Below are 24,686 nucleotides of genomic sequence, written 5' to 3' on the forward strand. Positions count from 1 at the left end.
TATATATTAACTAGATTTGTACTTCCTCATTAAATGGTATGTTAATATGCAACTATAAGTAAGTCATTTGTAGTTTCATTTCCCCAAAAAGTGTAAGTGTTTGTTTAAGCATTCCAACTAGCCCAACATAGTAAAATCTACTAATCTACTAAATTAATAGTGTGAGTTTGGGGCAAGACTATCTTTTTGGGGCAAGACTATTATTTTTGCAATTATGTTAATAAACAAAAATCAGACATCCCGAAGAGAGGTGAATTTACAACAGTGGCAAATGAAAACACACTGCATTTTACAAAAGGACAGCACATTCCAATAAATCTTTTAAAGAAAAAAATACGCTTACAAGAAACACATTTTCCAACCATTTAACCAGGCATCTTTTACAGATTAAAATTTGGAGACAAAACGGGTTTGATTTTGTTTGCTTGTGATCTACATTTGGATTCAGTTTAGACCTAATTTATTTCCTGTTTGTCCTCTAAGAACATATAAGAAAATAGCAATGCAGGTCTGGTCTTAATTGTTGCCATTTGATCTTTTACACTCAAACTGATTCCTGACTTAGAATATTTGTACTGTTTATTTGACTCTACAGAGTTTAGTATTCTTGTCGCTATTAATGGTCCAAATAAGTTAAATGTCACCGACAGCCACTAATGCAGCTTTTATTCCCAGCATTTTTAAATTAAAAGATTGAGGTTTAAGTCTCACCAATTTAAACAAGCTGTCATAGTGAAACGATACACCCACTTCCTCAGCCCACCACAAGCTTTACAGGAAATATGTGACTTTGGCATTCAAATAAATCACAGGACTATTAAGGTTAATTAAGGTTTATTAAATGCCAATAAAAAAAATGTGTTAAACTGATGGAAATACTTTGCATTTCTAGACTCCAATAATGATATGTTTTGCATTGGAATCATTGGGTCGTTATTTATCACAGCAGATTATCTGATCGAAAGTGTTGTTTATAATGTTGCCATTTTATTCTCTAAATTACTTTTGCAAGGTCTGCGACATCTAAGCCATCTCTTGTAAGGACAGATTATAAAAACAAAATACACATTGGGGCTTGTTTTTGATTGATGTCACTATAAATCTTAAAATTAGATGATAAAACAATTATTAAAACTGTTTATAGTCATATTTTCTGATCAAAACCAGACGGTCAGTGTCTATAGGCTCTCAATATACAAGGCTAACAAATACAAAAGAGACTAAATCCCACAGCCTGTCTGCTTTTAAAAACTCAAGTGAGAGACTTTAAAGTTCGAAGGTCAGAAAAGGGTGTCTGTTTATGTTTAAAATACTAACATTTCACACAGATTGGTAGACAGAAATAGATATTAGTGGGATAAGTTAATGTGATCACAGCTTGACTTACGAGACCACATATGTGTATAGCTACCAAAAGCTGACTTTCAGGTTAGATCATCTGACCGATAAGTGGCTTCCGAGGGTTTTAAAGTCAATAAGCTTCACGAAAGCATATATACCACATTTCTGTTGGCATCTAAACAGGAGGAACCACTAAAATAACCAAAAACTCAAATAGTCATGAAGCAGATCTGGAGAGTTTAAACTGAGAAGGATTTAATTTAATTTAGCTGTTTATTTTATTCTGCACTGTTCTTTATTGTCCGGCACAACTGCTTTGGCAATGTAATTTAGCAAATGTTGCCAATAAAGCACATTAAAACTGTAAGAGTGGGAGCAAGGAAAGACTGGGACCAACAATCACAAACCACACCTGATAATCCCCCACTATATGCACTACAAATGTATCTAACAAAATACTGCCTATATTGTACTATTTAGTTGATATTGTATGTATTAATGTTCACTGTATTTTCATATGTCTTCATATGCCATTTAACATTTCAAAGGCAGTATAAATACCTTGTGTGTTAAATAAAAAATCTAACCAGGCAAGACCACAAAAGGACCTTTAGTTGATGTTTATTTTTTTATTTCTGCTGGGTTGTGCAGGATAGCCCCACCCACTGTGAAATCTCATTGGTCCAAAATCCTGCTCTACATAACAATGCATAACAAATCAAATATATTTTGATTGGTTTGTAATCTGGAGTGGTGGTGGCATAGTGGGCTAAAGCACATAACTGTTAATCAGAAGGTTGCTGGTTTGATCCCCACAGCCACCACCACTGTGTCCTTGAGCAAGGCACTCAACTCCAGGTTGCGCCGTAGGGATTGTCCCTGTAATAAGTGCACTGTAAGTCGCTTTGTATAAAAGTGTCTGCCAAATGCATAAATGTAAATGTGAATGTAATCTGTCACATTATATAGCAAAGTCACATTCAGCATGGACAGATAACTAGTTTGTCCACACTAAATGGAAGCGTGTTGCATTTCATCTGGTTAGGTCATGGTCTTACTGTAAATGTTAGAGCTTTGTCTCCCTTTAAATCTTTGTGTTCATGTATTTTATATAAATTTGGTTAACATTTTTTTAAAATCCCAGTGCTAACTATGGCCATTCCATCCCAGAGTAAGAGCAAGTTATTAAGAGAGAAAGCATGAGAGAAATGTTGGTCAGACATATTATAGTATAATTGATGCTCATCATCATCAAACCTGGAAGTATTTGTACTGCATCTGACATCAAACACAACTGTGTCACCACCGGCAGCATGAAAGTGAAATGGGTCAGCTTTTTTAGCCCTCTGGAAAGAGAATAATGAGAAAGTAAAAGCAGGGAGGGAAGATGTGTCTGTTGAATAGAGAGTACAGTATAGAGAGAGGTAGAGGTGAGCATAGGGAGCTGATCTAAGTCTCATAACAGATGATTACTGTTATTAAAGATAGACATAGATGGGAGAAGAAAGAAAGAAAGAAAGAAAGAAAGAAAGAAAGAAAGAAAGAAAGAAAGACAGAAAGAAAGAAAGAAAGAAAGACAAAGACTGCATTATAACATTTTATTTTAGGGTTAGGTTTAGAATGTGGGTTAATTTGTAGTGTCTATAATTATACATTTATATAAAAACAATTGAAGTCTGTGGTATGTCCCCATTTACTGTTGATAGCGCCATAAACATGTACTGCACTGTGTGTGTATTTGTTTGATAAACCAGTGGTTCTCAACTGGTTTTGCTTCAGGACCCAGATTTTATATTGGAAATCAAGTGGTGACCCACCATAGTAAAAGCGAAACCTGTATTTAATGTATCCTGGGTCGCATTTCCTTTTATGTTGCAAAGATTTGTTCATGGTTTTCAAGTACAAGGACATGCATCAAGTGACATTATTTTTGTTGATGTCAACAACAAAAGCAATGGAACCCTCTTATAAAAATTGAAAAAGCATATTTACTTATGAGCCCATTATTATCCTGTTTGTTTCCTAATTACAAACATAATTCAAACAGAACATACATATTACACAGGAGGAAAGGCTCCTCATTACCATGGTTAGGTCAGTGTAGCTAGTCTTAAATAATAGTAATAATAATAATAAATTATAGTATTTATGAAAAATAAATACTAGCTGAAACACATCTTAAAACTTTAACTAAAACTGCCACTGTTGATATAAATTGAGGTCTTATAGATTCTACCTTTAGATTATTACAAATGAAACTGAAACATTTGGTCAAAATATAACAGTTACTTTTACTCATGTAAAATCCTGAAACAAATTTGTAAAGGTGATGGTGTATAATGAAAATAAATAAATAAATTAGCTTATAGCACAATGTTGCTCTTTTCCTCATCAGTGCTGTTTGGCATGTCAGGGCTGGCTGCTGTTTGAGAGGTTCGACTTGACTTCCTCCGTAACGCTTTAAACTATAAAAGTCTTACTAGAATTGAAATTGGTCACATCAGTTTTGAGGTCTGCACTCCGCAATATCGAGGGAAGCCCAGTTGTTGCATGCTCGTGCCAGAGAGAAGAGCTGAAATTGCTGATGAGAATCCTTCAGCTGATTGTGAGATTATCATTAAATCTGTCTCGGCAGTCCTAAATATTCTATCACTTGTCACCGAAATATCTTCAATGGGAGAACCATGGCATTGTTCTTTCCCTGCTGTCCGCGACCCAGTCCAAACTGACCTGCGACCCACCAGTTGAGAAACACTATGATAAACCATGCTTTGTGAATTTGTTTTTTATAAAAAAATAACGACAACATTTTAAATAAACATATCCAAAATTACAAAGAAATGATGAGTCTGTGAAGTCAATAGTAGTAGCCTACTAAAGTGTTAAACTTAGGAATGTAAATGCACATTGTGTGTTTTCAGATCGGATGGTCGCAGTCTCAACTCAGTTTGCGGTTTGTTCATGTGTGCTCTGGAGTTTAAAAAAGTTATTATTATTATTAGACTATTATTCTTTTCCCACTATTTCGCTAATTCTGTACTTGCAATTTAACAAAATAACTAAATAAATGTCCTCCACATCCACTTCCTGATATATTTATGGGACTTTCAACTATTTGTAGGCTATATTGATTTATTCTATTTTTTTTTTTTTAATGTTTAATGTTCTCTGTAAAATATATACTTGACATTTGACAATTGCTTGACACCTCGTGCCTCAGTTAACATATTCTACAGCTCATGATCCTACACATTCAGCTTCATGTGATAAGAATTTGTTTTTATAATGAAATAATAATAGCACAACAATAATAATAATACTCATAGTAATAATAATAATAATTATATTTATTAGGCTATTATTATGAATAGGCATATACAAGACATATTTTAGTTATAGAAACTATACATATAATAGAGTTACATTTTATAAATGGGTGTTTCATTTAGTTTTGTCGCACTTCCTGTTTAAGCTCCACCCACATTCAGTCCTATCCGAATACAGATACAGATAACTTTGCGATAGTAACAGATACAGATACAAATGCACACCCCTAATACATAACCAGTGTTGCTGAAATCTAGACTTATTTAATTTTATATTAATTCTAATCTGTTTCACAGTCTTTAAGAAACACATAGACTTTGAACAAACAGAGCAAAATTAGATGAGGCCAAGGGATGACATCACATATTTTACAAAATATAATCCTACTGACAAACCAAAATTACCAACATTTGCTCTAACAAACTTCTTGTGTGAGATGAAAGAATAGCACTGGAGGGAGGGGTGCATGCATTTTTTTTTTATCATTTCTATTTGTAACAATTTAGTGTAATGATAAAATATGATATCTATATCTATTTTTTGTATTTTTATGATCAGTCAGAATTTAATTATAAATGTACATTTTATACCATGTCTTTGTCACTCAATATTAAAAACGCTCGGTTTTACCCTTCAAGACCTCAATGTAAAAGCCCACTGTTCTGATTGGCCAACTTTGCACAACCCCTCGAATACAGCCATATTTGCTTGAAGGTCATTCAGAAGAGAGAATGAATCAGCTCTACAATAACAAAAACTGTATTTTAGGGTTTGTACATATTGCAAATGCAATACGAATAACAATAACAACAAAGGCAGTGAAACATATTGCATATGAATGTAACAAACTGTTTACTTAAGACTTGCTGCAAAATCAGCAGATTTAAAACAATCATCAGGAGAGAAGATACTCAAAAATTAAACTGGTTTCTAACAGTTTTGCTTTGATGTCATTGCTTTTGACATTGCTTTTTGAATTAATGAGACCCCAAGAGAATGGGCCATTTTTGGTATCAATAAAAACTTTTTTTTTTTCTTTTTTTTACATGACACCTTTAACAAGGGATAGTTTTTGAAAGACACAATACTGTATCTGTTTTAAGGTTTTCCATGAGCTGCATTCCACCAGAATCTGGCTCACTGAGTTTTCCTTCACAGTAGGTAATTACACCCTGTCAGATGCAGATTAAACACACACAAGTCTGATATCATTATCTTTCAAAGTGATGCATGTCATGTTAAAAAAATACATCCTCCTATCCCAAATTTATGTGTAGAGACAACTATAAGTAAGCCAGTTGTAGGTAGATTTCCCCTCATAAATGTAAATACTGTGGCTCTGTTGTGCTTTCAAAACATTGTTTTTTTGAACATCCAGCTCTACCTACAGTAGCAACATCAATCAATGGCTCAATCAATTGTGTGAGTTTGGAACAGGATCATCTGTTTGACTGATCGATAGCAGGTAAGTGTTTGTAAAACTGGTGTTTTTAAAACCGTTTATTGATGCTAGTAGCAAAAAAATTATGTCATATAGTTATTTCATTTGTTTATTCTTGACCTCTGACTAGTTTAACCTTTGACCTCCATACAGGGTATATTTTGCTAACAACATAGTGTTTTTTCAACCGTCAAAGGGTTTAAGTTTTTTTATTCATTATTTATGTATTTCATCATTGGTACATCATGCCATCGGTACAAAATTTCGAATGTTGAGTAGATTTGGATACTGTTGCCTAAAATGGTTTGTAAGCCATGAATTACAATTTCAAAATACTAAACCACATTCAACACAAGTCTAAACAATCATTAAACAAACTAAACTTGATAAAAACTAAAATAATTACATGCTATCTACACCACCATTATCATCAGTCTGATGCCATTATCAACCAGTATAGCAACAAATCATCATACATCCTTTAATATATTAGCTATTGAGGTTCGCTTCACCATAGAGGGTGACTAAGTTCAGAGCTATGGCTTATGTTCTTCATTACACAGTGCTTGCTCGGACACCAGCGGCAGGATCCGATTGGCTATGCCTGGTCTTGCAGAGGCTGATGGAGAATCATCTCTTTTTCTACCCTCCCGCAGCCAGCAGTTTAACATGGGCTGCTGACAGGAGAATTTTCACACTCTTTTAAAGATATTTTGGGTGTTCTACTCGACATACGTGTTTGTGAGAGTGTGTGTGCAAGTTTCAGAAGTCATATATAAAAATGCAAAGGGTAGACACATGTTGTCTTAGCAGCGCATGTTTACTACAGTTACCCATTATGTTAAACTATGTGTGTTTGCATGGATATGACAGATGAAAGAGTAAAATGCATCCATTAATGATTTTATGTTCATGGATGTGAACAGAAGATAGCAGGTGTTTTGGGGTTGCTGTAAATATATAATAATAATAATAAGTTTAGCAGCAAAAAACCAACAACATTACTAACTTTCTTCAATACTTCATTTACATTTTTAGATCCTTCAAAATGTCAGTAAAGCCTTAAATATATGTGAGTGCCTTCTCCAATGCAATGAATAAAATCTATTATGAGCAAACTGACAGTTTATCATGACTACCACTAGAGGAAGAATTAAAAGTGTCTTATGCAAGTTTCAGAGAAAAGCAGACTAAGCCAATTGAATTGTGCTCTTGCCCAATTTAAAACTGTTATTTATTCCAACAATGAAATTAATTTAATGGACAATGTAATTGGTCAATGTAATCCTCTCTCACAATCTGTTTTCTCTCCTCTTTCTTGATTTCATTCTAGTTAGGAAAAAGATACTTTTTACTTTTTTAATATTGCTGTAAGCCTTTCTGGAACTTCCACCAGACCAGCTGTTGAATTAGCCATGGCCCATCTTCCCATAACCTCACAATTTAAAGAAACACGCACACAAACAGACACACAAGAGACCATTGCAATGGAGCAGATGAAGAGTGATGAATCCCCTTGAGCATTTCGCAATCTGACTCAAGAGCGTTTCACAGGAGCAGGAAACCTTACCAGCACTTATATGGGCTGCCTCATGAACACACACAATGATTGACAGGCAGAAATTCTTCTGATTGGCTAAACAAAAGATCTGACTACAGCCCGCAGAGGCAGGTATGATATTTCATTGAACCTATGTCATAGATATTTGACAGATAATAGTTTTTAGTATGTCATTGAATTGACAAAAAATAACACCTTTAAGTACAATTGAATGAGACTACCTTTTTACCCACTCAAGTATGTTTTGGCTAGATATATGGACTTTTAATTAAGAAAACTTTTAACTCAGTATTGATACTTTCACTTGATTATTTTTTATACCCCTGATTCTGTGGACAAAATGCAAGTACATTTATGGTGGATCATAATATCACACATGTCTGTGTAAATAAACATTGCATGCCACTTCAGAGTCTGCTACCCCTCTTGCCTTATTCACAGAAGTGTGTGTGTGTCTGACCAATTTGATGCTTATGGTTATTTACTGCATCTGTCTGATTACAGTTATCGCAGATTGTTTTCTTTTCCAAAAGAATCCTGCGAGCCATTATAAATAGGTTACTACAGATGTAATTTCTCCAAGAGCATGCATCTGGAGATCATCAGGAGACAGCGCAAGTCCCACACTAGTCTCATAGCAAACGAAATTCTTATTTGCTGGTTTGATGGAACTTCCGCTAGTTGAAGCATACATGACTTTTAATCAGTCAGTCTGGAAACAAAGTCATGCTTTGATACAATGAGCGCTATTAAGGACAAAATAATCACCAGATTTGCCCAAGTCTGCCACGTTAGTGACATTAAGGGCTCTATTTTCATGAGTGCACAAAGCGCAGTGCTAAGCGCTATGACCGTGCACAATGTCTTATAAAATTTTCGTGAGAGCACAAATTCTAAATGCAATTTACGTGTGAGAGCAAATGGGCATGGGTGGGAGTGTTTGCGCTACTGTGGGTGAAGGCGCACAAACTGTGGGTGTATTGTAGGTAAATTAAGTGAAACAAATCACAATTTGCTGTTCCCCTTCTGTCACCCACTCGACGTTGTGTCGATGCAGCCTAAAAGTGTTTATTCTTCCTCTAAAAGAGTATATTTCCCTTCTAAAAGAGAGGCACTCTCGGAGAGCGTCTTTTTAATGATACCTTTCCAGATACCTTGGTTGCTATCATTACCTCTCCGCTTCTCATGGACAATGCCCATGCGTTCATGGATGGATCATGTTCTCACTGTGAGAGAATGATCTTTCCCCAGAGCAAAAGCCGACCCAGCAGCTCCCCGCCGCGGTCCTTCAACCTACGGGTTTGAGGCTGCGTTGGTTAGCACTGGGAGCGATTTGGGGATTTCAATGTTAAATTCCCGCTCCGCCGGGAATCCCACCCAACCCCCCTCCCCCCACGGATCTCCCATTCCCCAGCAAGCTCATTTTCCCCAGCGAGTTCTGCGATGGGACTGGTGGCTCATCTCAAGGCGAGTTTGCGATTTCATTCACGGCTCACGAAGGGAATGAGCTTTCGATTACAGCATAGGAGAGCGGGCTGGTTCAGCTGACAACCATGCTTGCCCGGGCAGTGGCGAGCGTCAGGCTGGAGTGGAACACTCAGCCCTGCCCTCGCAGCTTGATAATTGGTTCCTGGGCCCAGAGCACCGCTCACGGCTACGCCCTGCCCAAATACCTTTCTTCCCGGAGGTGCATGATGAACTCACGCAATCGCTGCGGGCACATTTTACTGCCTGGACCCAATCTCTGAGCTTCTCCACTCTCACTACAATCGACGGGGTACTCTATGATTCCCTAGGTGGATAAGGCTGTTGCTGTGCACCTGTGCCCGCAGAGTGCCGCCAGCTAGCGGAACCGTCCGAGATTCTCGTTCAAGACCTGTAGGTTTACATTGTCACTGGCGACTAAGGCCTAAAGTGCCGCTGGACAGGCCGCCTCCGCCCTGCATGCTATGGCTCTCCTGCAAGTGTGCCAAGCTGAGGCGCTTAGAGAACTGCACGAGGGTAGTTCTGACCTGAGATCCATGTAGGAGCTGCACTCGACGGCCGATCTCTCCCTACCGGGTACTGTTTCTTTTGGCAGGTACGGTGCCATAGGGTTTCCTGCCCCCATGTTCCCAGCTGTGGTGCAATCCCACCCTCGACACAACTGTCACGACAGGTTGCAAGGACGACTTCCCTCCTCCCCCATCCCAGACCACTCTGACGGTGGGTGTAAGGAGCCAGGTAAGTGCTTCAATGTCCCTGGACTCAGTACCGCCACGAGTAGCACCTCAGGCTCCATGCCGTCACGAGGCCCCACCCGCTGGTACATCCGACGCGGTTGTCCCCTTGGTCCCCCTCGTTCGGAGCTCGGCATGACTTGCGCTCCCCAATCTGTCATGGTGGCTGATCAGGACCATCCAACTCAGCTTCGTGATTCAGTTCTCCAGGCACCAGCCCAGGTTCAACAGCATCGTCTTTACCTCAGTGAGGGGCAAGAACACCGCCGTCCTGCGTGCCATTTCTTCATCATACCGGCCAATCTTGGACCTGCGAGTTCTGAACCGGGCCTTGCACAGACTGCTGTACAAGATGCTGACGCAACAACGCATTTTGGTGAGCGTCCGGCATCAAGATTTGTTTGTGGCGGTAGACCTGAAGGATGCGTACTTCCATGTCTTCTACCTCGACGTGGACCCTTCCTGCGGTTTACTTTCAAGGGCTGGGCGTACCAGTACAAGGCCATTCCCTTTGGTCTGTCCCTGTCACCTCATGCCTTCATGAAGGTTGCAGAGGCAGCCCTTGCCCTGTTAAGTGAAGTGGGTGTTTGCATCTTCAACTATCTCGACGACTGGCTGATTCTAGCTCACTCATAGGACTTGTTGTGTGCACAAACGGACCTCGAGTTGCTGACCTGGTGCTCAGGCACCTCAGCCGGTTGGGGCCTCGGGTCAACTGGGAAAAGAGCAAGCTCTCCCCTGTTCAGAGCATCTCTTATTTTGCCATAGAGTTAGACGGACGCGCTGTCATGGCAGGTCACACTCAGGGGAGAGCGGAGACTCCACCCCCAGGCGGTCTATCTGATTTGGAGTCGATACGGTCAAGCGCAGGTGGACCTATTCACTTCCCAGGTATCCTCCCACTGCCCGCTCTGGTATTCCATTACCGAGGCTCCCCTTGGCACAGATGCACTGGCACACCGCTATCCCCTGGGGCTATGCAAGTATGTGTTCCCCCAGTGAGCCTACTTGCACAGACATTGTGCAAGGTCAGGGAGGACAAGGAGCAGGTCGTCCTAGTAGCACCTTACTGGCCCTACCAAACTTGGTTCTCGGACCTCAGGCTCCTCGCCACAGCATGGCAAATTTGCCTGAGGAAGGACCTTCTTTCTCAGGGACGGGGTACAATCTGGCACCCACGACCAGACCTCTAGAACCTCCATATCTGGCCCTTGGACGGGATGCAGAAGACCTAAGTGACCTACCACCTGCAGTGGTAAACACAATCACTCAGGCCAGGGATCCCTCCATGAGGTGCCTGTATGCCCCGAAGTGGCATATGTTCGCTAAGTGGTGTTCTTCCCGATGTGAAGACCCCCAAAGATGCACAGATCAGTGGTTTCCTTTCTATAGGAGAGGCTGAAGGGGCGGCTGTCCCCTCCACCTTGAATGTGTATGTAGCCTCTATATCGGCACATCACGAGAAATGCAGTAGACGGCTCCATTTGAGCCCCTGGTGTCAGTTGAGCTAAAGGCGCTCTCTCTGAAGAATGCCCTCCTGACTGCGCTCACTTCCATCAAGAGGGTAGGGGAACTGAACGTGTGCTGACTAGGCCATGTACTGTGGTAGATGCTCCACATGCGCTGGTTGCCTGTAGGTGTGATGTGTCTTCCGCAAAATGGTTTGCCCATTACAGATGATATACAGATAATGGTCGTATATAATCATAATCATAATGCTTTGAAGAAATTTATATTTGAGAACAAGACTTGTTGTTGTTGTGTATGTTGTCTGTTTTTGTTGTTGCTTATTTATTAATTGTATTTTTGTGCTGTTGTGACATATAAATTTCCCCTTGGGGATTAATAAAGTAAATCAAATCAAATCAAATCATTGGTAAACCACATCTTCCTTGGGCAGAGGTCCCACTGCTCCTGGTCACTATGTTTGTAGAAAAAGTGCCGAAGAACATACATTGTCCCGGTTAATGCCTTTCAAACCCACTTGCACATAGACTTTGTGAAAATACCAACACTTCTTTGACTTTGCGCATATGAGTTAAGGTATTGCGTTGCGCGTAATGTTTGCACTCTTAAAATGGCTCAAAATCTTTTAAAAATATTCAGAGTTTCGGGTGACATCTCAACCCATGCTTCCTGTAGCACTTGCCATAGATGTGGCTGTCTTGTCGGGCACTTCTCACGCCCCTTACAGTCTAGCTGATCCCACAAAAGCTCAATGGGGTTAAGATTCATTATACTCTTTTCCAATTATCTGTTGTACAACGTCTGTGTTTCTTTGCCCTCTCTAACCTATACCTTTTGCCTTTCTGTTTCAAAAGTGCCTTTTTCTTTGCAATTCTTCCCATAAGACCTGCACCCCTGAGTCTTCTCTTTACTGTTGTACATGAAACTGGTGTTGAGCGGGTAGAATTTAATGAAGCCGTCAGCTAAGGACATTTGAGGCATCTATTTCTCAAACTAGAGACTCTTATGTACTTATCCTCTTGTTTAGTTGTACATCTGGGCCTTCCACATCTCTTTCTGTCCTTGTTAGAGCCAGTCATCCTTTGTCTTTGAAGACTGTAGTGTGTACCTTTGTATGAAATATTTTTTGTCAATTTAAAGCATTGTATAGCCTTCAGTCTTCAAAACAATGATTGACTGATGAGTTTCTAGAGAAAACTCTTTTTCAAAAAACATTTTTGACCTAATATTGACCTTAAGACATGCAAGTCTATTGCATACTGTTGCATCTCAAAAACAAACACAAAGACAATGTTAAGCTTCCTTTAACAAACCAAATAGCTTTCAACCATGTTTGATATAATGGCAAGTTATTTTCTAATACCAAATTAGCAATTTAGCTTGATTACTCAAGGAAAAGCTGTTGGAGTGATGGCTGCTAGAAATTAGGCCTGTCTAGATTTTAACAAAAATTACTTTTTTCAAAGTGATGGTGCTGTTTTTTTACATCAGTAATGTCCTGACTATACTTTGTGATCAGTTGAATGCCACTTTGATGAATTAAAGTACCAATTTCCTTCCAAAACAGCAGAATCTGTACATTATTCCAAACCTTTGGCTGCCAGTGTATATATAAGCTGCAGCCGTTTTAGTCAAGGGTCTGGCTACACAAGACTAGTCCCACATCAACAGCAGGAGCAAAGTTAGCACAGTAACTACACAAAATCAGGTCTTAGTGCTTCAACAAAGTCAAGAAAACACATCTTCCTCTAGTCTCCACCTGTCTCTCTGTAAACAGAACTCACTTGATGTCCTGTTTCTCTGAAGCCTCCCAGGCCACCCAGCATCAGCAGCACCATATCAATCTTCACCGGCATGTTTCTCTATTGGCTTTTCTCTTCTTTTTTCTTCCGTCTCAGCAGGCACCAATTCTGTAGTCAATAATTTTTGTTCCCTCCATTACACGTGCCATAAAAACAAACAGAACTCAAGATGGCTGCCATTGCGATAAAGGCTAGAAAATAAACAAATGAGTGAGAGTTACCTGCTGGCCTACAGAGTCTGCAAGTGGTTTAGATGTTTAATGTTCACTGTACGTTGCTTTATTTTGCTTGGAAATTACCTGACCAAGTCTTTGAAGCGAATGAATGGAATAATGTAATCAGATGAAGCCAACATTGTGTGGCTGAGAGCATGTGTGTGTGTGCAATGGTGTGATGACAATGTGTTTGAAAGAAACTCGACAAAGTTTAAATCCCAGGTGGATAAAAACTATCATAAGTATCATAAGATGAGGTGATGACACCCTCTCAGATGAACCATCAATCTCTCAGAGAGATACCCAGAAGGTCTCTCTGAGAGAAAGGAGAAGGATAGTAATTGTGTAAATAAAGTTCCTTTACTCTCACATGTAAAGTACACTGATTGGTGGCTATTGTCATCAGTGTTAGGCCTCACTCAGAGTTGCTGTGCAGTGTGAGGAATAGAATAACTGGAGCTATGTTGTTTAATAACTTTTGGTCATTTGAAAGTCTTTAGTGGAAAAATAACACTTTCCATCTTATCGTATGAAAACACAAAATCGATAATGAGTCATCATTTCTACAATCCCAAGGGCAAATAATGTAAATCCTAAAGAGTCCTCTAATTACAATAAATGCTCCAACTCTGAAAAGATGTCTCCCCTTACAAGTCACAGGGAAGACTTGGTTGCCAGGATGGTTGTGTTTATGTGTTTAAGGTGAACCGCAATACCCATAATTCTATAAGTCGGACATGCCTCTGCTTCTTCAATGTCTGTCACCAATCTATCACCACAGTAATAAGTGGTAATCAGTATAATCCCGGTCAGCTAAAGTACGACTGTGAGGGTGGCATAGGCCTGTATTCAATCATGGGGAGAAAAAGTGTGGTCTGCTTTCAATCAAAAAGATTTTCACTTCATTGTTTTTCTTCTCATTTCTTCTACCTCTTTCTATATTGGATATTTCATATGAAGGGATGGCAGAAGTGGGCAGCTGAGGGCTAGATGAATGAAGTAAATTGTCAAGAATTAAAAGAAAACCTTGAGGCCTAGTAATTCTGAACTATTAATCAAAGAAAGGGAAGGGCAGCATAATGGACCAAGAGGACAAAGCTGATCATTTTTCATTATTACAAAAATGAAATTACATCTTCTAATGGTGAAATAAATTAGTGTAATCAAGCTAGAACAGGCTGTTCATCATCTGCCCTCTGGGGGATTCTCTGATTAATAGGGAACTGGCAGTCATCACTGACATTTTACAGGCACGTCACACATTTTAAAGCTGAAACCTAAAGCTATATTTACCCTGCCCACAACCAGCAGAAGACAATTTGTCTGGATTGGTCTGAAAGTCATCAGAAGTGTGTGGAGATAAATGGAGATGTGAAAATGATTAATATTTGACTATGCAATTGGTTTGACAGTTTCAATGATGTCCTCAGAATAGTCTACGGGGGCCATCATTCAAAAAAGCAAACAAACAATTATGATTTTGTTAAAAATAAATAAATAAAAGAAGGGCAATTATATCTCTTGGTTTTAACACATCTGGTACTGCCATGTCCATTACAACCAAACATTCTAACAACTTCAGCAGTTTTCATCTCAGTCAACTCATTGATGTGCAGTCTACTAATAAGTTAAACACAAGGCAAAATCTTTGCTGAGTGGTTGGACCCTCACTTTTTGGTACATGACTTTTGTCTGCTCCTAAACCCAAATGTTAGCATTCGAGTGAGACAAATGCTCAAAAGAATGATCTGTTGGACAAATAGATGGAAAAAGCAACAATTAAGTGAAAAGTCTGAAGTAACATGTAACTCGTGGTGAAAAATCAAAGAGTATGTTGGTAACAATTAGTCCTTATGATATCCTTTGAGGCTCTTCTGTAGAAATCCGTCAGTAATCCAGGTCTGGAAGCACTGAAGTGATTCTCTCTGAAAAGTCTGCAAGAGCTTGATGACCTTGGTTACACTGGGCATAGCCAACCATGCTGCTTTAAAGGTAGAAAGATAGTTCACCCAAAATTCAATATTTACTCGCCCTCATGTTGTTCCAAACCTGTATGGCTTGCTTTCTTGGAACACACACACAAAAAAATGGAAGGCAGAATGAAAACCTGTCACCATTCACTTTCATTACATGGGCATGCGATAAAAATGAATTGTTACAGAGATTAAAATACATATTGCATAACATCAAACCAAAGTCATATGGGTTTTTGAACAACATGAGGGCCAGTTAATGATGTCAGAATTATCATACTTGCTAACCCTTTAAAGGAATGTTCCATGTTCAATATAAGTTAAGCTCAATCAAAAGCATATGAGGCATAATGTTGATTCCAACAAAAATCTATTTCGACTCGTTCCTCATTTTCTTAAAAAACAAAAAATACTTTTTTCAGAAATGTTCAGCTATACACGTTTCAACAGAAGATTAATGCAAATGCTTTTATAAAATGATAAGCTTCACATTTCTGTGTTTAAACCCTATAAAACTGGCCACGTTCACTTTCATTGTCCCCATTCACTTCCATTGTAAGGGCCTCACTTTAACCTCGATTTTTGCTTTTTATTCTAAGAACAGGAGAAAAGAGTTAAAATCACTTTTTTGTGGTAATCAACATTATGCCAAAAATAATGACGATTTAGCTTAAATTGTATTGAAACCGGAACATTTCTTTAATACCTTATCCCTCTGCCATCATTGAATCATGCACTAAAAACATGGGGAATTTATGAAAGTTTCAATCCCATAATACAAAATAGTAATGAAAAACTACATCTGAATGCATCTTTTACCTTGAAAAAGAAGAGAAAAGAAAGAAAATCTCAACTAGGTGTTTGAGTAGTTTGTTTGTGTATTTTGATTTCAAGAGTGAGTAAAAATATGTCTGAATGTGAATGTATGGCAGAGGTTATCTAAACTCAGCAAGTTCACCTAAATACATCTCTGTATCTGAGGGGGTGGAAGAGAAAGAAGGATCTTGCACACGAACAGAACACAAATCACTGTATTACATTAGAGCTGTTTTTAAGTGCAGCTCAAGGGCATTTAGGGGAACAGACATGACAGAGAACAGAAAAAAAGCATGAGATGAATGTGCCACATTATCACAGTTCGTGTCTGATGAGAAGACAAGAGTAAGATGACTGGAAAAAGAGGAAACCAAAGACAGACTCAAAGATGGCAAAGAAGGAGAGACAGCGCATGCATTTGGAAACAAAGACAATTAAGTCTTTAACAACTTTAACAAAGAGATGCTTCAAATGAAACATCCAAACTTTCTCTGTATCATTAGTTCAACACATGTTGTGATCACATCAATTAATCCACATGCTTCAATGCTGAAATATTAAAATTCTTGAGTTTTGCAACCTACATGTCAATGTCATCTAATTGTCAAACATGTCCCTTGCACCCTTTTTGTCTATCTGTCTTTCCATTTCTCACTCTCTTCTCACCATATAGAACAGTATTCACAACTCTTTTCCAAATATTTATTACAGTCCCACCTTCAATATCTTTTCCTTTCTCTCGCTCTCTCTAATTCTCACTCTCTTTAACTGCCGTTTTAGTAGTCCTTGGAGTGTTTATTTGAGTTTTTACTGCCTGTGCTGACAAAATCATATCAAAACCACATAAATAAATAGCTCCATTGCAACCTTAACAGAGTAATTGCACAGATTCAGAGCCTAACCCCCTCTTCCTGAACATGAGGACCCCCTATGCCCCCCACCCGCCATGGGGTATAGGTCTAACCACTCAATGATGGGAGAGAAAGACCAAAGTGCAAAACTGGTTTCATTTTTAAGTTTTCCATCTTCTTCCTTTCCTCTTGACATCTGTATGTTGAAGGTTAACTATTTTGACACTTAGAGCTAAGCAAGTCATCAGTCAATTTAGTTTCCATAAAAAAAGTATCTGGCAGTAGATCAGACAACCCTTGAGAAGTCAGGAGAGAGCCCTGAAGGGGTCTTTGTTCATGATTCCAGTTATAACTACTAAGGGTAGTCTTACCTGTCCCATGTCCCCTTAAACTCGACATCAATCCTACTCCCTTACTGCCTGTGGTGAAGGAGCATGCTGAGGTGCTCTAGGTATGCTATGGATGTTATGTAAACATTGTGTATCCACTGGGAGAATGTTTGGGGCACTGTAATTACCAGAGGTGGGTAGTAACGAGTTACATTTACTCCGTTACATTTACTTTAGTAACGTTTGGGGGAAAATTTTACTTTTAGAGTAGGTCTAAAAGTGGGTACTTTTTACTCTCACTCAAGTCAATTTCTAATGTTTTTTTTACTTTTACTTCTTTACGATGTGTGGCATTACATTATTGAGATTAATTTGAAAGAATGTGTAATTTATTGAGAGATTATTGAATGGGACATTTACGAGAGTGGAAGTTCACAGCTGCACGCGATGAGACCTCCCACTTGAGTGATGAGATGGTCACTCTAGTCATCAGTGCAGCAGCATCAAACTCTTCAAAGTGAAACCCTTTCTTTGCTCCACACAGTGAAAAAAGAATAGTTTCGTCATGCAATGCCTTCATTTAACACCAAGACAAGCTGATATTTCAAGATTAAAAGTCACAGCTCCAACTTCAGGCAGCACGCTGAAGTAAATTTTGGCTCTAATTCTAACACGGGCTTTTCTGTGTAATGAGATTTTCAACTGGGCTCTTATGACATCAGTTTTTAAGTGTACATTTGTAAATCAGTGCAGCAATATATCAGTGATCTTTGTCCCGCATGTCATAAGCAGTATTTATGCGTTTACTCCGCATCCTCGCGGGGGTACTGGAAACTATCGCAGCTACATCAGGCGGATTAACTGTATAAATCCATATAAATATCCAGGTTAATCACTGCCATTCGCATAATCAACAACTGGAGCGCGAACATACAGCATTTCTGCGCGTGCACAGCGAGGTGCGCGGGGCGCGCGTGTGAGATGTGCGGGCATGAGGCGATCGTTGTGACGAGAGTGGCTGTGTCCTCCATCATTAACTCATTCACTTTTTCTCGTTTCATATAGAGTGAATGGCAGTTAGTGCACTATATCTCAGCAGTAAGAGAACAAAATTTGTGAATTTGGACATTAGTGTCGGAGCTCTGGGGATATACATATATATTAAAAAAAACATTAACTGAAAGTAAATAATGACTCAGGCAAACATCTAATATCTCCTTATTGTGTTGGATGGAAAAAAGAAAGTCATACAGGTTTGGAACAACATGATGGTGAATGATGACAGAATTTCCATTAATAATAATAATAATTCTGTAGTACATGTTCAATGTGTATTATGTAATGGAATATAGGGGAGTAAATGTCTATTATGTCATTTGTGAAAGTAACGAGTTACTCACTACTTGAGTACTCTTTTAATTGGATACTTTCTTACTCTTACTCAAGCAATTATTTATGTTAGTTCTTTTACTTCTACCTGAGTAATTGTGTTTTTGAAGTAACTGTACTTTTACTTGAGTACAGTTTTTGGCTACTCTACCCACCTCTGGTAATTACTGTTAAAACATTGCTAAATATGGCTTCAGATGGAGTGGTTCATCCTTATGTGTGATCTCTAACCTGGGTCACAGTGCAAGCCTCTGTTTTCATTTTACAGTAGGTAGAATATGTGCAGTGCTGTTTTCATCTGGAAGATCTGAAAAGTGTTTTGAATGTTTTTACTGCCTGAGTTAGTTATAATGTCTGTTAATCATAACCACACAGCAATATACATCTGATACCTCTCAAAAAAGCACACAGATGCTTACAAAATGCACACGTGCACACACACACATCCATTGTAGCATTTCAAATAATGAATGATGGATGAATGCAACCACTTATGAGTTAGGAAATGAAAAATTACAAAATGTATATATGCACACAATGGTCTATATAATTTCATGCTTGCAAACAGATTGTTTGATATATATTCTGGTCATGAATAACTTGAAATAAGACTGGTCTCTCTAGAAAATTCAAGGTGTAGATGTACCAACATCTTATCTGGATCTGATGGCATTGCAAGTTCCAGAGATCTATTATCATATACCTGGAGAGGATGGGATTTCTTCAGGAGACAAATCTCGAGCAGCATCACCCTCTATGCTTCTTCTGAGGTCCATCAAATAGGAATTCTAGAGAGGTTAAAGAGTCAAATAAAAGCCGTTAAGACAAAAATTATGCTAATGCAAGAGAAGTGCATTAGAAAATATATTTTCAATTCTGCTATTGAAAATGTAACATGAAAAAAACATGATTCTGGATCCAAAAATGGAACGGATAGACAAACTGCCTTTTTTAAGCCATTAAGACACCTGAGCATTATCAATGAAATATTTAAAATTAAACTTTCACTAGCAAATACAAAAGTATAAAATAAACTTGAAAATATATTTTTTTAAAAGACAAACATGAAAAATTATGCTTTAACAGAAAATAATCTGTAATATCTATAAAGTCTTGGAGTCATAATTTTGTAATTGTAAATTGTGTATTAAAAATAAATAATTTAATAGTTAAATGATAATTGTATGTATAACCCCAGTGAGCTAGACAAAGGTGACAGTGGCAAGGAACACAAAACTGCATAAGATGTTGATTAATGGAGAAAAATAACCTTGAGAGAAACCAGCTTGTGAGTTTCTCTCTATGATGCAAACAGACCAAATTTGCAATGAATAGCAATCACTTTGTATTTTATTACTGTTTATTAGCGCATAAGACTCAGCATTCCCCAGATACTAACATACTTGAACTATCTCTGTCGTATATATGATATGGCAGAAATAGTAGTATGGTAGTATGACATTATGAACAAAGCCCCTGTTCTAAAAAGCAAACTCATTGACGCCAGTAGGTGTCAGTATAAGTCCAAGACTAATAGGACAAAAAAGAGCCAGCAAAATGACAATGGAATTGTTTCTGATCCTCTTTTTTTTTCCTGACCACGTGTGTGTGTGTGTGTGTGTGTGTGTGTGTGTGTGTGTGTGTGTGTGTGTGTGTGTGTGTGTCAGTTGGCTTTGCCCTGATCACTCAACCTCCTTACACTAAAAGCTTTTTTAATTAGGAATTCCATTAGTCTCGCTGTCTCACTCTACCCTCTACACTCCAGCGGGAAAGATGCACACCTACACCTAAACCCAATTGTGTGCATTCTAAAATAATCTGCTCTGAAACACACTTATAAAATATAACACAAATAAAAATTACATTCCATAGATGATGCTGTATGCACCCATGTGTCAGTTAAGATGCCTCTCTCAAAAGCATTCTTTACATAAACAAACAAAAAAACTGGATCATTTAAAGGTAACAACTGCAGAGGCTCCATAGACTGTAACAGCATGAGTCACGTCAGATGGAGATAAGTAGCTGGGGATTATTGATTTTTATATGAAGTGTCTCGCTTGCATTTAACCAAAGTCTCTTAAAACCATTTTTCCTCATCCACAGACATTAAACATGCATCACTGTTGTATTACTGAGGACTACTGTGTCTGGTTCCTCATTTCTGACACAATAACGGAATAAGAAACAAAGAAATTATCTTTGTGTTTAAAGGATCTTGCCAAATAATCTTCAAATCTTTTTGCCAAACCACAGATAAAAGGTCTAGAATTTTGTATGTTTTTGGACATAGGATATATATATATATATATATATATATATATATATATGCAAAACTGTAAAACAACAACCACAAAAACATTGTTTCTGATAATTTCCCATGCACATGTGAAAACACTAATTCAATTGTCAGCATTTTAGGTTGGGTCTAACCCTTCTTTATAACCTGGTCATCTGTGGAAAAAGGCAGATGCTGGAGCAACACACACACAAGCACGCACACACACACACACAGAACAACCTCTCAAATTACACTTCACCAGAAGCCTGCAGTGTGTGTGTGTGTGTGTGTGTGTGTGTGTGTGTGTGTGTGTGTGTGTCTGTCTGTCTGTCTGTCTGTCTGTGGCAGGGGTCAGCACTGTTTAAATAAGCTTCACATTATCCTCAATCAAAAGATTCCCATCATATTTCAATAAAGCGAAGCATATCTAATAGTTCCTTACAAAAATAACTGCAGTTTTTTTAACTGTAGTACAAGTGTGTAAATTGCATGCAGTATTACAGCTCGCAGGAATACTGAGTACAAATTACCACACTTGTATTACAGTACTGAAAATTGCAGGAATACTGCATCCAAATTACCCCAATTGTACTGCGGTTCTACTGATGTTCTCTAGAACTGCACTCTGCACTCCTACACTTAATACATTAGCTGTATTTCCCTAAATTCTTCAAAACTTGACCAATGACTGCAAACACAATGCGGGTTATTAGCAATCAGCAATTTATTGACATTTAAATGTTTAAAAAGGTTTCAAAGCTTTTATAGACGTGCCTGGCCATTAAGACACCTGAGCATTAGCAATGCAACGTTTAAAATTAAACATTCACTAGCAAATATAAAATATAAGTATAAAATGAACATGATTTTTTTTTAAAAGATAAACATGAAAAAGTTAAAGGCATCCATTTTCACAAATTATCAGAGCAAGTGCCATGAAAATTTGATACAGTACATGCAGTACAATGTACAGTAAATTACCTCTAAACTGCAGTACTGTAATGTATAGAACACCTATCATTGGCAATGTTGTTTAAAATGTTTTAATCACAGATTTTCAAAATGCTGAAATATGAGTCGATATACAGTTGAAGTCAGAAGTTTTCATACACCTTAGCCAAATACATTTAAACTCAATTCCTGACATTTAATCATATAAATCATTCCCTGTTTAGGTCAGTAAGGATCACTACTTTATTTTAAGAATGTGAAATGTCAGAAAAATTGTAGAGAGAATTATTTATTTCAGTTTTATTTCTTTCATCATATTCCCAGTGTGTCAAAAGTTTACATACACTTTGTTAGTATTTGCTAGCATTGCTTTGAAAATGTTTAACTTGGGTCAAACATTTTGAGTACCCTTCCACACACTTCTCACAATAAGTTGCTGGAATTTTAAGACCATTCCTGCAGACATAACTGTTGTAACTGATATTCCTTGTTCGCACACGCTTTTGCAGTTCTGCCCACAATTTGTTGGATTGAGGTTAGGGTTTTGAGATGGCCACTCCAATACTTTGACTGTCCTTAAGCCATTTTGCCACTACTTTGGAGGTATGCTTGGGATCATTGTCCATATGGAAGACCCATTTGTAAAGCTTTAACTTCCTGGCTGATGTCTTGAGATGTTGCTTAAATATATCCATATAATTTTCCTTCCTCATGAGGCCATCAATTTTGTGAAGTGCACCAGTCCCTCCTGCAGCAAAGCACCCCCACAATATGATGCTGCAACCCCCATGCTTAATGGTAGGGATGGTGTTCTTCGGCTTGCAAGCCTCACCCTTTTTCCTCCAAACATAACAATGGTCATTTTGTTTCATCAGACCAGAGGGCATTTCTCCAAAAAGTAAGATCTATGTCTTCATGTGCACTTGCAAACTGCAGTCTGGCTTTTTATGGTGGTTTTGAAGCAGTAGCTTCTTCCTTGCTGAGCAGCCTTTTAGGCTATGTCGATATAGGACTCGTTTTACTGTGGATATAGATACATGTCTACCTGTTTCCTCCAGCATCTTCACAAGGTCCTTTGCTGTCGTTCTGGGATTTATTTGCACTTTTCGCACCAAACTACATTCATCTCTAGGAGACAGAATGCATCTCATCAGTGGTATAATGTCTGCGTGGTCCCATGGTGTTATACTTGCATACTACTGTTTGTACAGATGGATGTGGTACCTTCAGGCATTTGGACATTGTTCCCAAGGATGAACCAGACTTTTACTACCGTACTGAGTGGGAGCTCTTACATTGAATAACAATTTTAAAAAGAGGTTGCGCAAACCTAACTTTTCCCAATATTTTCCACATTCTCTTTACTGTATGTGGTATATGTGGGGCTTTTCTCTCTCTTCCTATGCATGTGTGTGTGTTTGACTCCGTGCTGGAGAGAGAGAGAGAGAGAGAGAGAAAAAGAGAAAGCACGGGTGCAACGGATGATGCTCTTATCTCAGCACAAGAGAAATGAAAGCACGAGCAAAGTGCCCTGTGTTCACTCTATTTACACTTTAGCGTAATTCCACATATATTTGCATAGCCTATATTTGAACATGTGTTTATACAAAATACACAGAATGCAGTTATCTCGACTAAGGATATTCCTCTTACTATCACCATATGGAACAAGCGCAACTGATTAGAATGCCAGAATCTAATGTCAGTTTGGTTAATCACGTTAAAAAATAATGTGTCAAACATTATACATTATTTTAAGGTTATTCTGTGTAGGCCTATGTGTGTCTGATAACAATACACCTGTGGTTTGTGTGGCTGCCTCTCCCTCCCATAAGAGATCCACTTACTTTTGATATTTAGATTTGGGTGTGAGTCAAACAAAATGCTTACAGCACAGTCACTAAATGCTTTTATAAATACATTTCAACAGAGGGGAGTTTTAACTAAAAACAGTGAGAGGCTTTATCCATCTTTTTACCATTGAAGGATGACAGAATGAGAACAAAATAAAGTATAAAAGGCCCACCAGCTCTCTCCCACAATATCAAGAACAAAGTTAATTTGAGAAGGCCAGATGACATTTTACTGTTGAACTGACATGGAACTGACATTCTTCTCTGACAAACACTGAATGAGATACAGAGAAACTGAGACAATGAATATAAACAGACAGACAACAGACAGCACTACTCTTTAAGACAAATTATGTACTTATGGGCTGCATAATAACCAAAACAGCAAGAAGAAAGAGAGAGAGAGAAACAGACAGGCAGGCACAAATTAAGTCTCTATGGCGACTTTGCAGATTTATCTCTGTTTTATATGTCTTTTGTTTCTTCTGTGGGTATATGCAGACTTATATTTAGCATGCTGATGCAGTCTGATGAAGTCCATTTAAGGGGCAGATCAATAGAGGCCATGGTGGACAGACCTGCCCCTTCGGACTCATCTCATCATCCAACCCACAACTGATTTCAGACTCAATTAAATGACACTCATAAGAATAAATGCTGCAGGCTAATGGCTAATTTTCATATTGATTAATTTGTTTGGTTCTCTTTAAACAACATTGCCAGAGAAAAAAACAGAAGGGGAATTCTGAAGAGGAAGAGATAGCAGAGAGAGAAGATGAAAGGGCGAAAGTGAAAGACTAAAGAAAGTATGAAAGCCACTTCTGAGCTGAGGGCTTGACTTTGACAAAGTTTGGAAACAATTCCTTCAGA

The sequence above is a fragment of the Xyrauchen texanus genome, chromosome 12 (genome assembly GCF_025860055.1).
Source record: "Xyrauchen texanus isolate HMW12.3.18 chromosome 12, RBS_HiC_50CHRs, whole genome shotgun sequence".
NCBI lineage: Eukaryota > Metazoa > Chordata > Actinopteri > Cypriniformes > Catostomidae > Xyrauchen > Xyrauchen texanus.